The sequence below is a fragment of the Falco punctatus genome, assembly GCF_963210335.1.
Source record: "Falco punctatus genome assembly, chromosome: 7".
NCBI lineage: Eukaryota > Metazoa > Chordata > Aves > Falconiformes > Falconidae > Falco > Falco punctatus.
Window position 1 is genome coordinate 44868738 of NC_137587.1, and position 26256 is coordinate 44894993.

General features: G+C 48.3%; 2 protein-coding genes across 6 annotated transcripts in view; one reads left to right on the top strand and one right to left on the bottom strand.

Annotated features, from left to right (window-relative positions):
* Positions 1 to 2154, bottom strand: part of LOC308066683 (inverted formin-2-like) — a 45658-nt gene extending 43504 nt beyond the window's left edge. Inside the window, exon 1 of one of the 2 annotated variants that reach the window (XM_080394260.1) lies at positions 1787 to 2154. The gene's annotated coding sequence lies outside the window, so the exon portion shown is untranslated. The remainder of the gene's footprint in view (positions 1 to 1786) is intronic. The other variant, XM_080394263.1, reaches the window with a different exon arrangement.
* A 153-nt stretch (positions 2155 to 2307) lies between these two features.
* Positions 2308 to 26256, top strand: part of TMEM179 (transmembrane protein 179) — a 95012-nt gene continuing 71063 nt past the window's right edge. The window contains exons 1-2 of one of the 4 annotated variants that reach the window (XM_080394271.1): positions 2308 to 16566; positions 19248 to 24807. The gene's annotated coding sequence lies outside the window, so the exon portion shown is untranslated. Of the gene's footprint in view, positions 24808 to 26256 lie in introns of all 4 variants that reach the window. The other 3 variants (XM_080394272.1, XM_080394269.1, XM_080394270.1) reach the window with 3 other exon arrangements.

The window sequence follows — 26256 nt, forward strand, 5'->3', positions numbered from 1 at the left end:
GTCAGAGAGCGAGAAGCCCAGTGCACGACTGCCAGGGATCAGCAGAAGCCGGAGCCCGCTTCATGAAAGCAGACAGCAAGTTCTAGCTTGTTTGGCATTGCACAGCAAACAGAAAAGCATGTAACTCTCATTTCTGGACTGATAAGAGAGAAAAGCATCAGACTGAGAGAACTAAGCAATCATAGTGCAAATAAAAATTAAGATAAAGCCATATATTGTGGGGGTGGGGTGGGTGGGAATTATAATATCAGTTCAATAAAGTTCTGAAACGTCCCCTTCCTGGGAGCCTGGGAACAAATGAACTACAGCGCTGTGCAATAACGCATGCATACTATCATTCAGTGCTTAGATTTGCTGACCTGCCAGGTCCCTTCCTGTCCTACATTTAGATTATCTTTTACACAATGGGTCTTGTACACTGCTCGCATTTTTGAAGCAAAATTCTTGGATGACAGCCTAGAATGGGATTATTAACTTATAACAGGACCAAAAAAAAATCACATATCCTCTTAGGCTTCTGCAGTTCCCCCCTCGCCCTCCAGTTTTGGCCGCCACTGCTCCTCTATGTAGTAGAAAGACAAGCTTAAGTGGGTTGAAGAGAAATGAGATTGGTGGCCAGACAGCCCAAATTCTGAGCAAGTTCAGTAGGATAATTGCAACCTTACTGTTACTCTGCTGACTCCCAAGTTTTCTTTTTAACTGACTTAGGCCAGAAGTCCTCGCAGTGTACCAGGGAGCTTAACATGTTTCACAGACTGCAGCATGTTTATTCAGTGAAATTCCTCTGTCTTAGGAATCAGAGAAAAACGATGTACAGTTCACAATGCCTATCTGGTATGGGGAGAGAGGACCGTGAACACTGTTTTGGGGTATTATTTCCTAAGATCAGTGTATCGGAGCACTCCTTACCCACCCCCAAGCTCTGGAATTCAGCTCTGGGTGCTGATGTTGCAAGAGGCCACTTCATCATTGCTGAGCTATTGAGCAAAAGGGAGGATGAGGCACGAGAGAAGTATGCAAGCAAACCCTGGCAGGACTTGGGAAACCTTGTCTGAAAACCACTGGATAACAGAATTTTTCAAAATAAAAGCCTGCAAGCGGCCCAGCGCTAGCAGCAGACCCAGCAGCCTACGCAATGTGTTAGTGGGTGCACTGGCACACGCAGGCACCGCAGGACCATATGCCGCCCGCACATCCCGCTGTCACACCTGCAATCTGGACCACACTGCACCTACACGTCGCACCGTTGCGCTGGCCATGGGGACCATGTCGCACCTACACATTGTGTATTGCACCTGCGATCCAAACCACATCCAGCCCGCACACGGCATCTTTGCAAGTGCAGCCCAGCCCGGCTCCCACCTGTACCTTCCATCGCCGCGCCTGCGATCCGGACCTTGTCCCACCTACGTGCTGCGCTGTTGCATCTGCAGCCCGGACCGACCCCCACCGGTCCATGTGCCGCCAAACCGGCGCCGGGACCACGTCCCAGCCGTGCGATCTACCGTCACACCTGCAGCCCAGACCGGGTCCCCAACCACCACCACCCCTCCCCGCCGGGCACCTGCGGCCCCCCGCCGCCCAGCCAGCGCCCAGCAGCGCCCCCGAGCCGCTCGCCCGGGCTCCGGCGGGGGTCCTTCCTCCCCGAGCCCGGCTGGGAGCGGGCCAGGGCCGGGGGGGGGATGCCCCGCCGGGCTGCCCCCCGGGAGGGGGGGCGATTCAGCCCAACTTCTCCCGGCCGCCAGGACCCCGCTCCCGCCCCCGTCCCCGCGGCGCTCGGCCTTACCGCGGCGGCCTCCTGCGGGCGGGCGGACGGGCGGGGGGGGGGCGGCGCGGCGCGGCGCGGTGCGGCGGCCACGGACCCTCCGCCGGAGCCCGCAGCCGCCGGGCTCTGCCCGACCGCGGAGCCGCGCCCGGTTTCGGGGCGGAGCGCGGGCGGTGCGGCGGGGCGGGGGGTCCAGACCGGCCCCTCCGGCGAAGTTTCTCCCCCCCCGGTGAGGGGTCCCGCCGCGCCGCCCCCGCCCCGCGCCCTGCCGGGATATCCCGGGCGGCAGCTCCGGTGCCTCCCCCGGGCTCGCCGGGGCAGCGGTCCGGGCAGAGCCTCCCCGGAGCAAGGGCCCTCCCGGGCGTGCTGCCCTCCCGGCCTCCAGCCCTCCCAGCGGGCTGCGCCCCCCTCGTCGCCCCCCCCGGGTCCCCCTGCCTCCCGCCGCCCCCCGCCCCGGCTGCAGTTGGGGCTGCAGTTGGGGGCTGGGGGCGAGCGGGGAACCGCGACAGCTTGGGGACAGGCTGCCCGGGCGGCCAGAGAGCCCAGGGACCCTGCGCCCCGGCTTCCGCCACTGCTGCGCTTCGCCTTCAGCGGCTGGGGAAAGAGCGGGGGGCGCCTCCCCCCGAGCACGGAGCCTCGGCTCCACGGGTGCGCGGGGAAACTGGAGTGAAGCTAAATGCTGTCGGCCAAGCGGGGAGACTTTGGTGGGAAAGTTTCTTTCCCTTTGTGGGTCAGGAGTGCTGTCTCCAATAGGCGTCTCTGCTTTCAGGCAGAGCCGCTCGGCTTCCTCATCCAGCGAGAAAACCCGACAGGGAAAACCATGGGTGGTGGAGAGGGGGACAGCTGACCTCAAAATCACGATGAAGTGTTTTGCAAAGGGCTGCTGCAAGCCGGGAAGAGCCGAGCTTAGGCCACTGAGTGTGATTGCGGGAGACAGGAGGATAGTTATAGGGTAAGAACACGGTGCGGATCATCTCCGAGACTTCAAATTGGAAAATGAGACCTGAGGTTTTACCATTTGCTCATAAAACACTCCTCTGTTTTTAGTGGAAGAGGAGAGAAATGGAAGAGGACTGCATCTTTCAGGGATGGCAGTTAACCACCGTGGCTCAGTTCTTCTTTTATCCAAAATAAATGTTTCTAAGTGGCATCTTGTGCAGTGCTTAGGTGGGTACATAATTTGCTTTACAAATCTACATAGCAGGAAAAATGGATGTGTCCCCTGGAATCTTTCGCTGAGAATATAAACCTGATCGTGAAAGGGCTATTTGTTATTTAGGAAATAGTAATTGTTTTTTGCTGCTGTTTTTGCTTTAGCCTTTTTCCCCTCCTCTGGAAGTTTTTCTTACTTGGGTGTGTGATGGGGAACAGGGAACCCCAATCTTTCCTACCCGAGTGCATTTTTCTTCTTCTTTGCCTTGGTCTGTTCCCCTTCCACGCTGGGGCAGCCCTGGCATGTGAGCAGGGCTGGCCTTGCAGAAGGCAGGCAGGACACCTTGCTTCTGGCCGTGATGCAACCCCTGAGGCTTCCCCTCATGCTGCCTCATGTATAAACCCATTTCAGGCATTTTCAGTATCAGGTTTGTGGCCTCTCTTCCCCGTGGCGGCTGTGTGTGCTGGGGCAGCTGGCCAGTGGACCCTTAAATCCCTTTATCAGCCATACCCATAGGACTGTGGGGTAGCAGGGAGGCTCGGGAGCTGTGCTACATGCAGGAGACCTGCAGCTCACTGTGACCTTGTACTTGGGGCCGATAAAAGACAGCAAGGGAGCTCTTCCCCTTCTGCGTGTCACTGCTTTACTCATCCTTACCCCAATGCTCGACACTTGTCAGTCATGCTTTCTGACCTGGACATGAGGGTGACAGTACATATGGCCCTAAAAATTGCTTATGGAAGATAAATTATAACTGCTGGGCTATAAAGGCTCTCATCATCATGTAGGAATGAGGAACAAAGCTCAACAAAGACAAGGCAAGGAAAGAAAATGAAATTCTATGTAAATACCCCTCATTTTCACCCAAATCCCTTTTGACTGAAGCAGATATGAGTGCGGGGGCGAACAGTGAACACACAAATGCTCCTTTGTTGGGATAAAGCCACATTGTGCATGTGTGTCCAGAGCTGGATGTGCATGTGATGTGGCTGAGGGGATACAGGAGCTGATTTGCTTCCCTGGACCTGTATCTGCAGTGTGCTTTGCACCTTGAAACCTTGCATCCTCAAAAAGCAGGCTGAACTCTCCCTGGGCTCTTCATCTGCCTGCCTGGAGTGGCTGTGATCACTGGAGGTGCTGTTCAGTGTCTGCCTGAATTGCCATTTCTGTTTGGTGCTATCACTACCAATTAGATCAGAAATGTGTAAATAGAAATCCACCCCATGGACCAAATTCTTCTTTGGTTACATCATGAGCCACTTTTTCTCTTCTAATCCACAGCTAGCCACTTTTTTTGCCTTGGTTCAGGCAAAAGATCTGATGGGAAGCCTCTTTGTTCAACAGCATGCTGATGCTGGTCCTTGGTTGCTTGGTCCCACAGTAAAAGGGGTGGAAAGAAACACTACTGCAGCTAGAAGATGCAGCCTTGAAGCTTGGGGAGATTGTTGCCCTGGCTGAATTGAGCTCTTAAAAAGCAAATTTTTCAGTGGAACAAGCTACTGCCAAACCACTCCTAGCTTGTATGCTTCTCATTGCCTACACTAATACAGAGTAGCATAGCACAGCATAGCATAGCATAGAATAATTCAGTTGAAAGGGACCTACAACGATCATCTAGTTTAAATGCCAAATATTTGGATCAAAGTTTTTTAATTCTGGTCTCTTTTTTCTTGCTGTTCTGGGATCCACATGAGGTTTCTGAGATTTTTACCTACAGTTGTGCCCTGCCTCTCAGGTGGACTAGAACATTTACTTGGGGCTTATGACATGAAAGCAGGGCTGCAGCAGAGCTTGTGAATGTCTGAGAGACGTGAATGTTTGTGCAGAGATTCCTCTTCCTACCAAGCAGCTGAGTTTTAGATAAGAGATCTGCCAAGCTGAGAATGTCATTACTGCACAGCTGCAGGAATTGTTGTCCCAAGGTCTGATGACGAGAGCTGGTTTTGTGTTTGTCCCTGCTCAGATTAAAGCGGGACTCATTTCCAGCAGTGCCAGAGGTTTAAGAGCATGTACTGCACAGAAGTATTCCTGGTCTTTTGTTTCTTCACTTCAGCCCTTTGCAATGCTTACAGCAAAGGTCAGAACACAGAAGAAAAATGCTTTTGGTTTTGAGTTGCAAAGCAGTGGCAGTGGTTGAATTTTCCTGAGGGAGGGGCCCCCCGGGAGAGATAAGAGCCTCAAAGACGAAGATATTATCTGTAATACCAAGAACATAATAATCTTTGTGTTTTAGTGTTCCCTGCACCACAGAAGATTAAGAACACTGGGAAGCAATCTAGTATTTGTAAGGCAATGATGGTGCATACATACATGAGGATTTAGACACACATTTTCAGTAGTTGCAACGGGAGGAAAATAAAAAAAAAACCAACCAACATTTATGAAGCCTAGAGACGTAGAATGGGTGAAATGCCTCAGATTGTGTAGTTTAGATAAAGACTCACTGATGTCCTATTATATAATGTAGCTAAGCACAGTCATTTTTTCTAAGATGTTTTCAGTCACTCTGCCTCATATTTTGTTTTGTTAGAGACAACACTTGGAGAGCAAGGGAGTCCTTTGTTTCATAAGGACTCATCTGCTCCTCTTGCCTACTCCCCACTCGAGAGCATTTTTTTGTTCCTGTGCCATCACGTTTATTTCCCCAGCAACAGCGATTGCATTGCAAACATGATTTCAAAGAAGTTAAAAGCTTCCAGAACAAACATCCATTGCAGTTAAAGAAGAGGCTAAAGTCTCCTTCCTCTCACCCCCAGATTTCTTCCTAATTGCAGTTTAGGATTAATGGCTGTGTTTCCTGTGTAATGGATTTTTAAAGCACTGTAGTTCTGGCGCTGATTATTCAGGCACATTCAAAGCATGGACTAACGGGACATAATTTTGTACTGATTCAGTGCTCTGGCTTTGCTATAAATCTCTGTTCCTCAGCCTGCCTGGTACTCTTCCAGGTACATGGCAAAGCCATGCTTGTTGTCACTTGCCATGAATGAGGGAACCAGCTATGAACTCAAGAGAATATTCATCCAGGTGTCCCATTTGGTGGTGGGATATACGTCTCTCAGCCAAACTGGGGGTGCAGGTAATGTGTGGCTCCCTGCCTCTGTCTCTTATCCAGATGGGGTAAAGATTTCTATGTCTGCCAGAGCTTGGAAATGTTTCTAGCTCTGGTGGGAAAGCTGCCCGCTTTTAAGTCCATCTTGCTGGAGTTCAGGTCCCCATTGCCAATAATTCAACCAGGAGCATCCTTTGAAATGCTGTGTGTAATTCTCGATAATTCCCAGAATGGTGAATTTAAAGGGGAACAGATGCTGAGAAAAGGAATGCTAGTGGTGGTTTACAGCATGAGATTAAAACACTTTGGCTGATATAGCATAACAAAATGAGGGTTGAGAGGGGATGTGATCATCTCTGAGTATTTCAGGAATGATGTCAGTGCTACGCAGGAGCAAGATCCCCCCAGGTATTCAAGCCTGTGAACTGTACTGGCCCAAGTACAAATGGGTGTTAATGAGAAATGAACACATTTACACTGGAGAAGAGAACAGGTTTTTTAATGGTCAGAAAAGCGATATCTCTGTCAGGAGATAAAAGGCCAAGAATCCTAGGCGAAGTTAAAAGGGAGCTTCATTGCTTCATGAAAAGGGATTGACTAGGGGTTTGCCTGCAACAGCAGACACCAGTTTCAGTGACCACAAAGGGGTTTGGTCCTAAATTCTCCTTTCCTTTTATTCAAACATCTTTCTGTGGCCTGAAGGAGTAAAGAAAGGCTGTGAAATATAGTTTTGCCCTCCCATTTTGGGTGGTGACCAAGGACAGCTGCTCTCACAATGTGGGGTGGGGTGCTTTTGGATAGGTGACCCCTCCTTTGGTTCCCTCCTTGTTCCTCAGATACCTTAGGCTCAGCCTACATCTCATGCATTGATTTTGGTTCACTGGTGGCTTCCTTTCTCCCCTGCATCCTGTATGCCTGATGTGTTTCATACACTTTGAGATAGGAGGTGAAAGTTCACGGGCTATGTAGGTTTGTCTGTCTCTTGTAATGGAAACTCCCTCCATCACCCTTCGAATGACCAATCCACAGCCACAAGAAGAAGGACCAACCAGCTTAAGATGTGTGTTACAGGGACTAAGTGTAGCCAAATTACTACATTAATGACACAACTCCTATCTCTTTGCCCTCACCAGAATACTAGAGATGCAGATACAGCAAAAATAATGTTACATCTCTGGGAAAGGATTTTTGCAAAAGCTTGGGCCCTACAAGTTGTAGGGCACTGTGGCTGGATCCAGCAAACACAGTCCAGCTATTTAGTGTCTTCTCCAGCAAAAGAATTATAACCTCAGAAAAAAACTAGTAGAAGAAATGTTCAAGGCATATAACAAGAGATGATTCCTCACATAACGTGACATAAGTTGTGAAACTCCCTGCTGCAGGATTTTGTGGCTATTAAAAATCATTGAAGACCAAATCATGGAAGAAAAATAGACTGAGGGCTATTAAGATGACAATTCTGGCTCTGGAAGTCCCTAAGCTGCAAAATGCTAGAGGCTGAGGATGTGTTAGGGGTGGGTATCGTTACCTGCTCTTCTTTGCACTAGCAACTGCGAGGCGTCTGGTTCAACCACTTACAGAGATTGAATGTAAGTGCTTTGAAGGCTAGCTGGATGGAGACTGGTGTGGCCCCGTACAGCTGGTCTTATGTTTTTGAGCTTTCTTCCAGCCTGCTCCTCATAGGTGGAGGTAGCCCTTCACATCTGCAAAGCCTGGTTCACTATCCATTCTTTGAAACCATGTCTGCAACAGTCCTAGCTAAGCGACTTATCAAAAGACTGATTAAAAAGGTATGATATCTGCAAAAGGCTGTCTCACTGCTTCCCCAGAAGGTCTTTGTTTTGAGCAAAGCATGGGGGGTTTTGTTTCTAAAGACAGCTTGGTGCTAAACCAGCACTGACCTAGCCAGGTTGCCTGAGGTGGTGGGAGGGTGGAAGTACCATGGTGGGGAAAGGCATGGTTCCTTCTCCTTTAGGATCACCATTTCCACTGTCCTAGCTTGCTGAGAAGCAGCGTGTTCTGCATGTTAATTATCAACATGGCACCAAATTTCATGAGCAGTTTTGATAAACAAAACCTGTGTTCTGAGCAAAGGCACCCAGACAGAGTCCCTTTGTGAGAGCAAGACTTAGACCTAGTGTGTGTCTTTGGGAGAAATGCAGAATTCATTTTGGGGAGGGAAAGTGACACAAACAGCAGGCCATTTGCCTTTACAAAGGCTCTCTTTCACAGCTGGGGCATGCAGCAGAACAAAGCCTGACCCCATAATCTCTGCTCAACAATAGCTTGGAATATTTGATAATTTGGCGGTTGTACATGCATACATCATGCTTGACCGCAAATAATAGAGCCATGGTTGGATCCACCGTGAGGATAAAGTCAGCCTGTTTCCCATTACCGTTCTGGTTTTAAGGAAATGCTTATTTTGTGTCTCTGTCTTCTCCTGGCCAAGCTAAGTACATCTTGCTATGAGGCCAAAGGGTCTCAATTTCAAGCCCAGTAACAAAGCCAGAAAACATTTTTGCCACCATTTTAGAGAAAAATGCTTTATTGATGCCAAACTGGTTCATCACTTCTCTCTCCTATCCCTGTAAGCTCTGTTTCTCTTAAATACCTTTTCTTGGCTGAAGTCAGGGCCAACAAACAAGCAGCCCAAGAAGAACTTGGGCCTTACAGGTAGCTTGAGGCCCATGCTATGGTAATTATACAGACTAACTCCCTGCACTTCTGTTCCTTGTGTAAAAAGGAGGAAGGTACAACTTCTAAAGCCTATCCTTAGATGCCCGAGATACTCCAACAATAGAATAACGGCACTTGCTCAAGCATGTAAAGCAGTGGTAGTATGCAGATTAGCGATAGTTTTTGTAAGTTGCCCCCAAAGCTCTGTGGGGATGTAACATATTTGCGCAGTTCATTTTGTGTTATGCTCATAATGCAAAGAATGTTTGGATTGCTGTACTGGAGATCATCAGCTTAAGATGCAGTGTGTGTGTGCAACGCAAACTTTTCAACCTTTGTTAGCATAATTGACTGTACCTGGAGAGCAAAGCAACCAGAGTGAGACTCTTGCTAAATCATCATTTGTTTTATTGGGTGAAGCAATTTTTATTTGGGCATTTTGATCACCTTTAGTTCATTGATTAGCATTAGGCAAGAGTTTTTGCAGTGGCAGTTGTCAGAGCTTGGCATGAATGACTTGTCTCCTATGGCACCATGTCACATGGCATAATAACACATAAACCTTTTCTATTAACATCAAAATCTTTGTGTACGTTTCAGTGTTCAGTCTGAGAACACAGAGATCTGTTCCAGCAGAGGAGCTGGTGACATGTATGACTCAATACATGGCTTTGCCTCTAAATACATAAACATTTGACTACCATCAGCATTTACTCTGAGGCTTTGTGACATTCCTGTAAATTTACTTTTTTGGTTTTAGTATTTACTCTTTACATTCCTCAAATATTGTGAAGACACATGGCGATGAACGGGCAGATTTTCTGAAGAGCTCAACAGCAAGGTCCCTTAGGATGGGGATCTAGAAAAGTCTACAAAAAATATACGGGAAACTTCAGGCTGTCCTTGGAAAATTGGTGGGAAAAAATAACAGAGGATTAAATCAGTGGTCAAAGGGGTAAATATAAAAGGAACAATCAATCAACCTATAAAAGGAAGCCATTTCCATGGGCTGATGGCTGGTTAAAACATATGAAGGAAAAAGTTTTCACAGCTGGGAAGGAAGGGGCTAATAGACCGCTACAGTGATTTATCTTGGGTTGCTTTTCTGTGTATTCAGAAGTGATCTGGAAGAGAAGTGAATAAGAAATTGACAGCAGTTCCTGATGATACAGAGTTTACTGAGAATAATAAAAATTAAAATTGACAGTAAAGATTAACAGAAGGATCTCATAATGGTTATTGGCTGAATGGTAGAACAGCAGATGCAATTCATGTACTTAAGGAAAACAAACCAACCCTAACCACGCGCAGCGGTGAGGTCTAAAATTAGCTATTGCCACTCGGAAAGAAGAGCTTAGACTCATCATGTATAACCCTATGAAAATGTCAACTCAATGCTCAGCAGAGAGAAAACGGCAAATCGGTTGTTAGGTATTGTTCAAACAGGAAAAGAGCACAAAAGAGAAAACATAATAAGCTACTCTAGAAATGTTTTGCACTCACGGCTAGGATGCTGCACACCCAGAGCAGTGCATGCAGTTCTTAACTTCCTTGCTGAAAGAAATAAAAACAAGCTGAAGCAGAAAGGATGTTGAGAAAGGCAATGGGAATGGTAGAATGGTAGAAGTAGAACCACTTCTCATGAGAAGACTTTTTGCTGACAAGAAAGAGGGGTGATTGAAAGGGTCTGTGGTTGAGGCTGCAATGTCGTAAGTGCAATGGAGAAGGTGAATGGAGAACAAAATTACTCACTTTTTTCTGCAAAATGAGAACCTGGGCTCATAAAATGGACTCATTTTTTTTTCAGTATTGCAGTTTTTAAACAAAGAAAAGAAAGTCCTGCTTTACACAGCCTGACATTAAAATGTAGATCTCACTGTTCTGGTGTAGATGCTGAAGAATAAAGGGCTTTAAAAAGTGGTTAGAGAAATTCAGGGCAGAAAGGTCCATTCAGGCTATTAATCATAAAGATCCAACACAAACTGTGGACCAGAAAGCCCATAAACTGCACATGGATTAGAAAAGTATTAGGATTAGCATGCCATGTCCTTATTGCCTAAGTGTTCACTGCTATCAAAGGCAGGATTGTGGTCCCATACCACACGTGGGGCATACGTGGTCCCCCTGTAAGTGTTCTCACCTTTTCCCCCTGAGCTGTAAAGAGCTCAGTAAACCGAGCGTCAGACTTCTTTTAAAGACTGACCTTCAGATTGGTGCTAGACCTTGACACTGACTCTTCCAAGGTGACAGAGAACGATGGCAACAGAGTCTGCAAGAGCACTCAGACCTCTGTCCCCACGGGATTACGTACCACGGGACAAGGCAAACCAGCCTGCCTCCCTCTGTGCAGTTCTGCTTTTGTTCTTTGCAATTAAGGTAGCATTTAATCATTTGGTAACATTTTCAAAACATTTATCCCCTGCCACTGACAGCTTTTGAGTTAACTGTGGTACAGAGAAGCTGCCTTTTTGGAAATATCTGAAGACGGCAGTCACAAAGCTGATGTGACAGGGAGTTTCCATAGCTTGCTCTCACTGCACAAAGGTTTGCTTCTTATGACTCAGCCACTGATGTGACTTGGTTACTCATCAGAAAACTGCTTGAAGAAAGACTAATTTTGAGTTGAATTTGATTAAGATCTGAATGGCAGAGCTGGGGCAGAGGCTCTGGGGTTAACGGTAGGATGGGGTAAGGAGGACCAACAGCTTTCTGCATCTCACTGGTTCGAGCTTCTGCTTTCATAATAGTCCCTTCCCTCATTCCAGCCATGTAACAGCTGCACTGAGCCCCAGGGGTTTGTGCTAACCTCAGAAAGCAGCGTGCTTAGCCCTGGAGCCTACTCAAGGGACCTGCCTCCTGTGTTCTCGGCCGTGTATGGACTGACATGTCCCCTCCTGCAGCTAGGTGGGCTGCAGGGGGAATATGCCACATCTCCACCCCATGTTTATGGGGCCAGGCAGCTACCAGCATGGCAAAGGCTGTTACTTAACATTGCTGTGGGCCAGCAGTAAATGCTTCTTTTGGTTGCAGGAGGAAACCAGGGAGGGAGTGGTGATACATGGTGAACCACTGAGTCATAAGGCTTGCAAGAGCTATATTAGGGTAGGGCAGGATATGTTCTACCCCTCGCTTGGTTGCAAGCCTTCAAGTCACTGTCTAGCTCTTTTTTCCCTGCTGTTAGCAGTCTGGGCTGCCTCATGCTTGTTTCATTCATATTATATTGCCTTGCCCTGTGCCTGACTGTTTTGATGATCAGAGAAAATCATGTTTGTGGCCTTGGTGGTGTGCAGAGAATTGCTCCAGGCTGGACAAACCAGTCCTCTCCCTGCAAAGCCAGGCTCAGCATGAAGGACAGGTCATTGCAGTGGGCTTTCGTCAGCAGCTGCAAAGCCAAAGCAGCGCTGGCACATGTGTGCCCAGAGAAACTCATTTCAGATGCGATGGCGACCTGTGGGCTCAGCCCTCCTGATCTGTTCTTTGTAAAATTTTCGAGTGCTCTGTGTCTCCTGAGTGTCTGGCAGACAGCGACCAGAGGGGACCTGAAGCCGGTGTAAAGAGGAGGGAGAAGTGTGGCTGCAGCGGCCGGGGGAGCTTTGCCCCTTGGCGCACCAGTGGCAGAAGCTGGCGCAAGAGGGAAAGCTGGCAAGGCATTTCCAGCGTCGCCTTTCTGCACTGGGGTCTCACACAGGTTTCAGAGGAACCATGCCTGCTGAAGGGCTGCAGCGGGGCTGGTAGCGCTGGGGCCCGCTTCCCCCAACAGGACTTCTCGGTGTGGCTGGAGCAAACGCTAAGCCTGGATCATTTCAGGCTGCCAAATCTTAAGGATGAGCAGTCCATGTCACGGCTCCTGGCAGCACGGCGCAGATCCCACAAATCACAGCAGTGTTGGCTGTGCTTGGCCACAGACCCGTAACTCCTCCCCAGAGCAGAGGAAGATCTGAATCCCAAAGACCATCCTGTAGGCAGTCGGACCAGATCCTGGCAGTGCTGCTGAAAGCTGCTGTGGACTGCCTGAATGAATATTCATGTATCCAAGTATTGCTGTGATGCTCGAAGGAGGCAAGCAGTGTGAGATGTACAGGGAGAGATATCTTTTGTTATGCTCACTTCAGTTTTATTTATTAAGAAATCTGTGCAGGGCTTAGGAAAACTGGTCTTTAAATCTGTCATCAGCTTTTAAAAAGACAAGCCCAAAAGCTTCAGCTTGACATTATCTAACAAATTTGTAAGACAAAAGCTGGGGAGGTGTGTAGGTGCTGTGCTCTATTTTCCAGCTCGGTGAACAGAGCTGTAAATGAATGGGGAATGGGTAGCTCACATTTACCTGCATCAAAAGCTCTGCCAGAAAAGGGTTTGTTTCTGTGCTGAGCTCACCCTGCTAGAAGTAGTTACGCTGGTGTAAGACACCACCAAGTCAGAACAGCACATTTGTCCAGTCTCACATGTTGGGCATGGGATTTACTCATTTGACTTCTTACCATCCCCTCCCCGCAGATGCAGTGCATCCATGGGCAGTATTGTACCGTGGCAGCTCCCTTGGGTTGGGAACCCGTGTGTCTGGTGCAGCTGCTCTTCTTGGTCTGTGAATTCCCCATCAAACTTGTAGATGAGATCCCGGGTGGGAGGAGGGAGGCAGGGCCCCTTACAAACACCTTGCAATTATTTTCACTCCAGGAAGTCCAGATGAGTAAACCTCAACCTCAAAGTGGTTTCTTACAGAAATAGCGTGTTTTTCGCCCTGAAAATGAAGAGCCTTTCCTCATTTCCAGAAGCAGTATGATAAATATTTTCACTTCAGTATGTTTTTTGTTGGGAATCACTTTCATTTAGCTTCTTATCACAGTGACTTAGGGGCTAAGAATAACTAGAGTCTAGCAGCTCCTAGCTAGTGAGACATGTGTTTTGAAAACTGAGTTCAAACTTGCATTACTCATAAGTAACGAAGCAAAAGCTGCTCCTGCACTGAGCTCAGCTTCCTATGGGCCTGAGAGAAATAAGAGAAAGATCAGTTTTCTTTTACCTCATCAAAATGAAGACCATTAGGAACATGCGGCTACTGCAGTCTCTTTGCACTGAAGGAGCTTGATGACAAGCAGGATGGTAATAGCTGCCTTCAGCCCTCTGGCTGGAAATAACTGATATTTCCCAGATAGTCACTGCTGGTGATACCCACACAGAGCTTCTTGGTGAGCTGCTGGCTTTTGTTCTGAAGGTTTGCGAAGATGCTCTGTACACAAACCTCTATGTTTTCGAGTGCAGAGAAGCCCTGTGCAGCTGGTGGGTTTGCAGTTCACCGGGGGCATGACCTGATCCCCTGCTCAAGCGAGGCAGCTGGAGCCTTTCCCCAGCGAGGGGGCTGCCTTGGACCCTTGGAGAGCACTGCACACCAATGCTGCAGTGTGCACATGGGCCTGTCTACGCCGGCCAGCTTTTATCACCTCGCAATGGTCAAGGGAAGACACAGCAGGGCACTGTCCGCAGAGCACAAGTCAGGCGAAGTGCGTGGTCTGATGGCTTGGGCTGCGGGGTGAGATACTTCTTCAGACAGCTGGATTAAAGCAGGTGCAGGTCCCTGCGTTGACGTCTCACCTCTGTTTTACAAGGATGATCTCCCAATTGGTACCGTTGATTGATCCTGGAGGTTTTTGGGGGATCTTCTGATGGTCAGGAGAAGGGACATAAGGCAAATGCTTTTCAATTAGAGGAGCTCAGCAGGGCTGTGTGTGCTCTGGCTGCTCTGAGTACCCAGCGCAGGGACAACGGGCTTTCAGCCGGGCAGCGTTACGCACGCTTGGGAGCTCCACAGCTTGGACATTTGCGGCTGGGCTTTCTGAGGGGGAGAGTCTCGCCTTTCCCCCGGGAGCAGATGAGGACAGCGCAGAAAGGTCCAGGCTGCCTGTAACGTGGGAGGTGAGCAGAAATGCCGGAGGAGTCAGGCCCTTGGAATGGGAGGGGGCAGATAACGCCTGCGGGACTGCCCTGGAGGCGCAGGAGGCAGCGTGGGGTGCTTCCCTTCCACACAGGGGCAGGGGAATTGTGGAGGGCTCCAGTTTTCCACTTGGAGGTGGGTTTGTGAACTTCAATCTTTTTTGCCTTCTTCAGGCCAAAAAAAGTTTCTTTAATTTTTTTTTTTTTCTGAAACCCTCATTTTGGTGTGAACAGGACATAGAAAAGAGATTACTCTGTGTCAAATGAAAAAAAAAAAAGAAGCAGAAGTGTGATGAAGTGTCTGAAACATGGTATGAAATCAATGGCCACGTGCTGTTTGGAGTTACAGCTGGGTAAAGACAGTGTCATTGCACTGAGGTTGATGGGGTTCATTAGTTATCTGCTGTGGATAAGATTATACCCCCTGAGAAGCCAAAAAGGAAGATGTGAATCTTGGCCACTTTTAGGATCACAAATCAGTGTAGGGGGAGGAAATCTGGGATCTGATTAAAAACAGAGAACCTCAGAGCCTCTGGAAGCAGCAACACATGCAGAGCAGCATTCAGCTACACAACAGGCTGGTGACCCAGAGATACGGGTGTGACAGGATGCTCTTGAAATGGGAGCACTGCCAGCCAGCTGCGGTGCTCTGAGAGGGGGCAGGGAGGTGCTGATAGTGATCAAACCCAAAGAAGTCTAAGAAGGTTTTCAAGGTTTTCACCTTGCACGGAGGTGGAAAAAAAAACAAACAAAAACCCCCACTATCACACTTCCTCCTGTGGTGGGTATTAGTGTGGCACAGCCACTGGGGAAATAACAGGGGCAAACAGGAGAGCCAGCATCGCGCCATACTGCTGTGCCTGGTTGGTGCTGTGACTTGGGTTTCGGAGCCCATTAGGTGCCTGAAGGCCTTTGGAGATGGGTATCTTTGTCCCCATGCACAGAGATGTCCTATTTACCGGTGTTAGGTGCTCTGAGATCTGCTCCTTTGTAAAGCTCTGGGTTATGATCCCTGTCAGCTTCTCAGTGAGATGCGCAAGGGGTTTGTTCGCAGACTGTGTGATCGCTCCACCCGAGCCATCACTGGTCCTAGGAGGGTCTGGGCACCCACACCTGCTGTACCAGGCATCCGGCACTGATGGAATGATCACAGAAGGTGATGCACTTTGTCTGGACAAATGACTGACTCTTGTTTCCAGGAAGATATAAAAAGCTTGCTGGCAATTATGAAAGAAACAGCTATGAGCTGTGGTATCAGGAAACCTGGGAGGATGCCTGCACATTTTTTTTTCCTCCCCCCACCATGTTTGCTAAATACAAGCTAGGGACAGCTTAAATGGTGCCTTAAGACTCTACACCATGCAGGTCAGATATGCAGTTGGTGGAATCAGCAGAGACTCCACTGATTTCCCCTCTGAGGGTCAATTTGTAAGCAGCAGTAACTCCAGCCATGCTGGTCAACTGCAGGCCAGGTAGGAATTTCTCGTTACGACTGGAAAGGTGAGCTTGGGAAAAGCTGGGCCATCATTTCTAGCCAAGATGTGAGCACATGTGCTTGTAACTGGATGTGAACTCCCTTCTTGAACTCATGCTGATTTAGAGGAAAAAAGCCCCTCCTCTAGCTGTCCTAAATGAACAAGATGAAAACATCCCTTGCCAGCTGGTTTAGCTCTTGAATAGGGTTGGAGGTGAGCAGGCAGCCATGTCCTCTCTGCTTCCAGGTCTCAATGCTGCCCTGCAAAGCCCCGCTAGTACCACAGGGAGCAGGGGAGCCAGGGGAACCACAGGGCAGCCCCAGGGCTGGGGAACAGAGACCAGCACCATGCATGCGGGAGAGGCAGGTGGGAGGAGAACCAACAGCACTGAAATTGGGAGAGTATGGCTTGTGTCAGTTTTGCTGGGAGCGTGGCATGACTGCTGCCAGGTTCCTTCTTTCTCATCGCAGTTGCAGCGCAGGAACCAGTAACACTGCAAATGGACACTGAAGTGGTGAGTCCTGGTCTGTGCTGAGAGCATCTGGGTGTGCTCAAACCCTGCAGGATGCTGCTGTGCCAGAGCAAAGAGCCTAAAGGAGAGACCCGAGGATTAGTGACTTGCCTCAACTACTGACTTATGCTGTGAAGCCAAGTAGCTCCTGTCTGCACCCACCTTCTGTGTGTGTGTGTGCGTGTGCCCAGCGATGGCAAAGGCAGAGCAGCTTCACTTTGAAGCACACCGTTTATGCACAGGCTTGGGTGCTTAGTGGTTCACACCAAACCGTGCCTGTCTTGGGGGTGTTTGTGGTTCAGGGTTATGCCTTTCCTGAGGCTGGAGCCAGTGCGCGGAGCTGAGCTGGCGGCGAGCTCCCTGCAGTGCATGTGCAGGCTGGCACGGTGCACTCAGGGCTCTGGTCGAGCACAGGTAAACGCGGTGCTGGGCTCAGAAGCCTCCAGGCAGAGCCGCGCAGGTGCTCGTTCCACGCTCTTATACCCATCTGTGCTGTAGCGACCACAGACTGAGCACTTGATTTCTAGTTCCCATTTTTGCAGCTGCGGTTTGATTTCTCACGCAGGGCTGACCTCGCTGGGGGCTGCGCCCACCCTGACAGGCTCCAACTGCTGCTGAGGAAGCGCAGCTGGAGCCAGAGCTGCAGGAGGAGGCTGTGCTTGTGTCGTTGGCAAGAAGGGGGTTGAGCTCTGTCTCTCACTCCTGGGTGAAAGCTCTGCCTCCCCCGAGGACAGCGATGAAGGACGGGGTATCTTAGGCCTGAATGGGAGTGACTGTGATGCTGGCAGCGTGACAGTCCCTTCTCCTTGGCTTGAGTGGAACTGTGCATCGGCTTTCTCATCCAAATTGCATTGCATTGGGCAATTGGTCTGCACAGAGGGGGAGAGGCTCAGATATTCCACTGGATAAGAAGGAAGCCTGGACCTTTGGGACCCTCCATGCTGCTCTGTGTTCTGGGTCAGCCCTGTCACCCCAGAGCTGTCAACCCAGATATGGGACAAACCAGCCACAGCCCTATTTCATTTCTCCACTTTCTGAGAAAAGACCGAGTGAGGTCCCTAATCCTGGGGCAACAGCTGACAAAGCACTGCTTTCCTCTGCTTCTGGCCTGTTGGGGCAGCTCTCTGCAGGGCAGGCTGGGTTTTGGTTTGACTGTCTTCCCTAATGTCTGTAGCCATGTGGCTCTGCAGGTGTGAGGGGACCGGGGCAGTGCCCAGAGGGATGGGACCCCCAGCCCTGCTCCCCTGCGAGCTGCCCAAATGCCTGCACCGAGGGGGAGGAGGGTGGGCCTTGCAGCAGTGGTCAAGAGGAACACTGGACTAAAGGGGTCATGAAATCACTGTCTAAATCCCCCCACTTACTCTTTAGGGCACACGTAGGGCTCCATGGGGAAGCTGAGGCCAGGACATCATGTGCTGCATGGAGAGACATGGCCCTCAGGGGGTTTCAGGGCTGCACCTTCATCTGATTTTTTGTCATGAAGAAGGAGCCCCACTTACCAAATATTCCTCCAGATCCTGCAAATCATCTTAGTCCCCTTGTGTCCCCCAAGTTAGTAAAACACATTGGCCTCAGCTTAACTTCAGCCTCACATACCTGTGAGTTGAAGTGTTTTGCTGAAGATAAGTGGCAACCAATTAAGCCTTCTCCTAAAACATGGCAGTTGGGCATACACTGTGACCGCTGGTAAACATCCCTCCCAGGGACTTTACTAAGTAGAGTTATCAAATGAGAGCCTGCCTATATTAAGTGTGCTACTGTGTGCCTCAGCTTGTCCATCCCTTCTCCGTGTCAAGTGAGTGCTGGCATAGTTTTCCGTACTGCCAGCATCCCCATCGATGTAGTACAGCTCTCTCTCTGGGTACCACACTGGAGTGAGTACATCTCCCTCTCTGTCATTTGCAAAGGAGTTGTTTATTGCCCCCAGACTGTAAGACAGTGAAGTGGCTTGGGGCAGCCATGTAAAATGGCTCACAGATCATTGATTACCACAGATGAGAAGACAGCAATTACACTATTTACACCACAGTTGTTTTGTTTTACAGCCTAATTTGTATTCATTCCCCTGTAACAAACTAGCAAAGAAAAAGCACCGGTTCACTGGTGTTACTCATCTGTATAATTAAACAGTAAGTGCCTGATCTGTCAAATAGACTCATTCGGGTTTTGCTTGCAATGTGGTTGCCCAGTGGAAAGGTGTGCCCCTCAAAATTGGCACAGCTCCATTAAAATCAGCTCTGTTAAAGCAGTGAATGGAGGTCTAGGGAGTTACCCAGGCTGCTTGTACAATGGGTGAGAGTGCAAATTCCAGACAAGGTGCTTGCTTGGGTTTTTTAGGCTGTATTGGCATCCCAAAGCTTCCCAGGTTGAGTGGGCTGAGCTTTCAAACCACTTCACTAAAAAAAAAAACAGAATGGTGTGTCTGCCATCTCCAAACCCTCTCCGTTTCCCAGGGTATTGGAGAGCCTGTGAGGATGACCTCTTCCCTTCGTGAAATCACAACCTGACGGTTTCAAGATGGGGAATATCTTATAACAGCTCTTTACCATCTATATACTTTGCACTTGGATTGTGCACAGGGAGCGAATGACGCTGATCACACCAGATGGCACTGCTATTTGATTTTCTGGTTTATAATTGACTTGCATTTCCTAGTTGCCATGTGCTTTTTTTGCTCTTTACAGGAAAGCAACACAGCGGAGCCATGTGGACACAGCTCTGTCCTGGATCATCCAGTCTGTGAAACAGCCCGGTGGGAGACTGCATCGTCCTGCTCTGACCACATATTTGCAGCTTCATTTGAATCCCAAGGACATGCAGCTATGAGACTCTTAACCCTTGCTAGCCTGGCTTGCAGGGGCTGTTTTATTGTGTTGGACAAGCTTTCCCTGCCTATGTTGCATCGCTTTAGGTGGTCTGGGAGGCTCAGCGTCTGCATCCCCAACTGAGACTGAAGTCCCTTTTAAGCAAGGCTTGTAACTCTTACTCTGCCTCCTTTTAGGCAGTTTGGGTGCCAACCAATTCACCACAACTATGCAAGAGCATATGAACTTAGAATGACCAGAGCGGTGCTTCTTTACACTACTTTGCCCAGCCACTGCTACCTGTCTACCTTTTCTGCACTTCATCCTGTTGCTGTAGGTCTGATTTCACCAGACCAAATCCCCTGAAGGGACACAAATCAGGCTACACTGAAAAATGTTTGCACTGGAGGACCTATCTTTCAGTGGAGGATGCTTCCTATGAACCTTTCAGGGGAGGCTTACAGGACAGGCAATGTCTATCAGATGCGAAGGATGTGCCTTTTGTGGACAACCAGAGCAGGAGCTGTGAGTACTGTATCTGTCATTTTGCATTTATCCAGAAATGAATATGCACTGAATATGCAGGCCTTTGGAAAATAAGGTTTCCTTCCTAGAATATGAGGACAGGCGTATTCTAGGTTTTTTCAAAGAGTCCTCGCTTCTTGCAGCTCAGGCTTCAGACTTTTTTTATGTTTAGGCATTGACAGTGCAAATGCCTTTGACATGGGTGAAGGACAAGACTGTAGATCTGTGCTGGGTTCTGCTCTGGGACCTGAGTGGTCTGGTGGCTAGCTTTTCCTGGGAGTCAGTCTGTTTTTTTTTTTTTGTTTTTTGTTTTTTTAAAATCATATGTCTAAGTCTGTGGTTTTTTTATGGTTTTTAGAGAAGTGAGACCTTCAGATTGAATGCTCTTCCTGTGCAGGCAGCACTGGGGGCAATGGGTATCAACTTGAAATGGGTATGAATCAGAGAATCAGATCTGCTCTGCACTCCTGTGAACTTAAAAATGGGAAGTAAAGCATCTGAGATGGATCAGCCCTCCTTATGTTACCCGCACACATCCTCCAAACTTCTGGCACTTTGGCATCTGCTGTGGGTACTGCTGGTGAGTCAGGCAGAGAAATGCAGTGCTCTTCCCATGTTCGTGTATGTACCCTTAGTGCAACAAATACATGTTCTTCAGTAAGGAGGTATTTTACATGTGTGTATCTCTTTACATTTCTATCATTTCTACCAAAACTTGACTGGCAGCAACAAGGCATGTGCTCAGCTTTTAGATTAGATTCCTACTAAAACATTGGCTTGGGTGCCCAGCTTGGGAAAACTAAGCTTTCAGTTGTTTGGGGAGATATTTTTCAACTCAGAAATGTGGATTAGTTGGGTAAATAAACTGTATTTTGCTGAAGGGAGAAAATAAAAAACCTGGTAGCTCACTCTGTTCTTGCTAGTGGCCCCCACTTTTCAGGCTTCTCCATCTCTTTGCTTCTTTGGCACCCCAAACTTCCAAGAGCCACTTTAGGTGTGGGTGATAGCTCACCACGAGTGCTTGGGCAATTAATTCAAGTTCTCCTTTCTGCCTGCAGTAATAACATTTCCCCAGCTTTCTGCCATATCTTTCTTTGAACAGAAACATCTCCTAAACGTTATGGAGATTGCAGAAATTTCAAGTCTTGAATCTCCTTTCTTTCTTCCAGGTACCCACAAAGCCTTCTGCCAATTTGTGTCTTTGTCTTTTCTTTTTTTTGCCAGGAACTTAGGTTTCATCCAACTGGCACTGCCTGCAGCTTCAGTTAGGGTTTAAGAAGCTTTAAGGCTAAGCAAAGAAGGTGCTGGGATAACACTGGTGACCTTGAGGCTTTCCCCAGGGAAGCAAGAGATCCATTGAGAGGCAGGGCAAGGTTTCACTGGCATTACGCTGCAAGGTTAGCCTAGTGCTCCTTGATTTCGTCTGAAATTCCACTCTCCCTCTGCAGTCTCTTTGTCCCTCTTCAAGCAGCAGCAAAGTCAGGAGGTAACTTGTGAACGGGCTAATCTGGACAGGTTTTCATGGGCTGGGTTCATGACCTAAAAGTTACTTCACTGCTTAGTTCCACATCTTGTCCTTAAACTGTGTGAGAAAGGAAATTTTGGGTTTTGCAAGGGCAAAGCAACGTTTCCTCCGCCTTAGCCTTGCTGCTGGAAAAATGTAAATTCCTTTCTGCTGTGTTTCTGAAAGCCAGACTGTCTCCCCAGACATTCAGCCTGAAATGCGAACACAGTGGATAAAACTTCAGCCCAAACAAGAGACATTTGAAAAGTTATAGTGAAGAAAAACAAAGGCAAGAACAGAGCAACCTTCCTCCACCCAGTCCTACCACGCTGATCAGTCCATAGCAAAGTGTTGCTCTGTGTTCTTCTAGCTCGTGTTCTTGTGGGTAGGCACCACTCCACCGATGTGATTAGATAGTCTGTACCTGCAAATCCCACTAAGCACATATTGAACCAGCAGATATCTTAAGAGGAGGAGGTTTATCTCAGTTCTCAGGCTTTTTCTTTGGGTTCTTATCCCCTGTGATTTAAGATGTGACAGCAGAAAAATAAGCCAGCAGAGTTATTACATTTAAAAGTATCGTTTCTCTGCTGTGATTCTTGAGTACAGGAAACATGAGAAATTGGGTATGTCCCTAAGAAAACACTTCCTTAAAGACTAAAACTAAAGAATTAGGATCTTAATAAAATATACCATCGCTCTGATGATCTCTGTATGTCTATTCTGACAAAGTTTGCTGAAGTTGACACAGGTTCCACTGAAATCACCAGAATTACTTCTGTTGACCTGAGGGGGATTTGATCAAGGCCCCACACAGAAAATCAAGCAAAATAGTCCAAGAGTCAGATGTCACACACGGTATTTTGTGTCCCCCTCTCTGGGAGGCGTCTAAGGCTGCATGTACTCTGACTGTTTCATTGCTCCAGGGTCTTAGGCCACTTGTCCACCCTTGCCCTCTCTTGCAACTTATTCTGTCCTACCCACTGGCATATTTTCCTTGTGGAAGCGGAGCATGTTGGCAAAGGGAGGGGAGGGCTGGCCCATGCCCACATCCAGCTCCGATAACACACTGAGAAGTGGCTGTAACCTGGGAGCTCCCGATATAAATACAAATCTCAGTTCAGATTTATCATAAAAGTACATATGTAAGTTAGTTTAGGGACTGCACTATTGCTCCTGCTCTGGAAGTAAGTCAACGTGGCTGTGCTGATTTGTACACCTTAAAAACCAGAGAAAGTAAACAGAGAACTCAACCAGAAACCTGCCTGGCAGTGGCTCTGGAAAGGGAGAGGTTATTACATTCGGCACTGCCAAAACAGGAGAAGATGTGACAAAACAGTGACAAAACAGGAGCTGTGACGGTTTCATCATCCCTTGCGTTCCTTAAACCATGGGAAGAACATTTTGGAGAAGAGCTGCTACAGCTCAGACAGCAACAACAGATATTTTGGGGTGATGTTACCTGTAACAGTCCAGGAGTTTGTAAGAATAACTAAGTCTTCTCTGAAGGCACTTCAGGCAGGTATGATTTTGGTCAGACTATTCCCAAAGTGCATTTTGGAGGCACACCTGAGCAAAAGGGCTTGTTGGTGGCTGTATCCTTCCCTGGGACCTGCTCATGCCTCAATCAACACCCAACTGTGTCACAGACACCCAGAGCCCGTGTCCCCAGGAGCTCACACAAGGGGGACAGAGACCACCAGGGGGACACGGCGAGGGGTGCCCTGCCAGAAGCAGCAGAGCAGCACCCTGCTTTCATGTCTCTGCTTGCCGTGTCCTGCCACGTGGACCTCCCTCTTGGCTTCTCCAGCAGAGAAGCAGCGTTTCAGGGCAGGGAGCTGGGCTGCACCAGCACAATGGCCAGGTCCTGCTGGCAATAAGATGTAGGGAGAAGTTCCCGTTGCTTCCCTGGCTACACACTGTGAGTGCGAGGCTGTTGTAAATACCCAAACCTCCTCTGTGGCCACTCTCAGGCAGCTGTGCCCACAGGCTTGGAAGATGTGCTCTGCCTGCTTGGGCGCACAAGCCAACGGCTCTGCTGCTGAGCCTGCTCTGGCAGAGCTGGGTGGAACGCTGGGTTGCTCAATCTTGGCAAGCCCAGGCGCTGAGGTTGAGCGCTGATGCCTTAGAAGTGCTGAAGAAGAAAGTCTGGGTGTTTCTGTGTTCAGGTGATAGCCAAATGAAGACTTTCTTGAGCTGAGACCTTGGCTTTGCACCAAAATTTAGCTTAAATACTTGGTTGCATCATTTCCTCCTCCCTGGTCACGGTTCAGCACCCTGTTCCTGCTACGCATTAATATTTTTACACTTCTTAGAAGTGCATTACTTCTAATTCATTATTTATCTGTTCTTATTGGCTGGGCATGATTTTTGTTCTTTGTATGGGACTTCCCCGCATTGTTCTCTCCTATTGTAACGTGATGACAGCATGAATATTTCTGGCGTGAATTCCTGTGAATACAAATTCTCAGCAGCTTTTGCAACACTTCATGTGTGCCAACAGCCACTGAAAGTGTGAAGCTGAGGTAGCAAATGCTGCCACACAGTCTTCCTTTGAACAAATCTTGGGAAGAAGGTTGTGGGAATTGGCTGTATCTGCCTCTAGTTTATGCAAACATCTGCTAGGAGAATGGGACTCTCCAAAAGCAGATGTGATTATTAATGAAACTCAGGATTTGTATGTTAGCTGAATTTCACACCTCCCTCCAAGTAGTGGGGAAAAATATTTAGGCCTGATAATAAGTAATGAATCCAGATGTTTTTAAGATTATGGATGCATAGCTACAGGTTGCAAATCACCCCCCCACCCCCCCACCCCCCCACCCCCTTTTTAATAAAGCATTCTAAAGAAGGGTACAAACTATTTCAGTAGTTTAGGACTACTGGTCCTAAGATGCTGTCTGAAATTCCAGTTCGTCTGTGCTCCAGCAAGGCTTTTGTTTAGTGGATGCAAGAAACAGCATTCAATGTTTATTTTTCTCTCTGACCTACTGCTGAGTAATTGAATCACCCCAAGCACCAAGCTAATGTTTTTCCTCCCTGGGAGAACATAATGTTACCAGGGAAAGGAGAGGAGGAAAAAACTAAAAAAGTCAGCTGCAGGTGTTTGCTCCAAATGGCAATTAGTGGGCATCTGAGACCAGGAAAGAGTATTTTTGTAGTGGAAGAAAATATTTGCAAAGTCAAATGAGCATGATGCTGAGTGGTGCTGAGCTTCTGCCACCAGTGGCATCTAGGAGGGTAGAGAAGACCTGGCTGATGGCATGTAATCGCAGATAGGCAAAACCAAAAATGTGGGACCTGACTTCTTGCATAATTTTTAACACTGCAAGGGCAGACACTGAATTATGGATGCTCAGAGCTGCTAGACCACCAGCTCAACAGACTGGCTATTTCCATACAGCAAACCAGGTAATGAGAAAGGGTGAGCAAACAAGGTGCTGAGAGAGGACAGCTGGGCTCATTTTGACTCTTCTGGAGTACCCAAACAAGTATCCATCTTCCAGTGGTGTGGATGGGCTAACTACTTTGGGCCAGGACCTGTTGGTAAGTTTTTAATTCACTGTCCTGTGGGCAGGCAGAGGAATTGGGCAGAGACTACCACTGCACTGTTCCAGACGGGCTGGCAAACTTATCACAACTATCGCTGCTATCACCAAGTAGATGCCAAGGTATCAAAAAGCATTTCTTTGTTGTTCTCATTCTGGCCTCAGAAGGATATGGGCACTTACTGAAAGGAAAGACTTTTTTCCTCGTAGTGTTGTCACATAAAAGGAATATCTTCGGGGAGAGGGGTAGAGTGGAGGCTACCAAGCCATGTTGAGCTGCGTCAGCAAGAGCAGAGGCAGCATGGCTCCTCTTGTGCATGAGATGCAGAGACGTTACTCTTGCACACAGAGATGTGTTTGTACAGAAGACCAGACAGTGCAGAGCGACAGCACTGACAGGCAGGAAGCCTGGTGCCTTCCAGTTCACAGATAGGGCATGTCTGCGGCTTTTGGAGTCTATCACAAGCACATTCTTCCTTGGAGAATATAGAAGGAAGAGGAAAGAAATGAAATTATTTAAATACAGAAAGTGTTTCCTCATGTCTGCTGTTTGCTCCTTCCATGGGCAAGGTACTGGGGCTGCCTGAAAAGTCCCAGCAAAGTGCTTTTCATTTTACAAAGGGAAACCGAGTTTTGGACAAAGTGTCTTTTGAATGGTTGGTTTCTGTAAAAAGATTCAATTTGGTTTTTTTTGGTTGGTGAAATCTGTCCATGGGGTGTTATTGAAGTGCTGCCTCTAGTTTTCCTTTTTTTTTTCCTTCTCTTTTTTAGCTCTACAAAAGTTTATTTTCAGAGCACTGGAACAGGCAGATCAATGGTTGCATTTCACGCATCCATTACAATCTGTTTCTCTTTTATCTGTGGTCACATCAGTGGTGGCTGGAATGTGTCCGTGTTCAAAGCCCCATCCAGGAGAAGCCATCACGGTGGGTGCTGGCTGGCAGGGTGCCATGTTCTGGGAGGTCCCACATCACTCAGCTTCTCCACCTTGAGCAATGTTCAGAGGTGACCCAGGTGGGCATGTGTTTGCCCTGCTCTGCTGTATCTGCTTCACAAAGGGAGTATTTCAGCTCTCAGATGTGTCATTCCTGCCTTGCTGGTGAGTGTTCTGCTCAGCTAAGAATATTAGCGTCATCTTAGAAGTTGCGTCACTGTAGCCACTGTGATTTCAGCTCAGCCGCAGCATACCAAGGAAGCAGACTTGTCTGGGTTTCCAATCATACTGGAGCACCAGCATAGAGTGCATATGGCAGCTGCAATGGGGGGGTGCACATTACTCTCTCCGTTATGTGGGTGTGGAGCAGAAGCAACT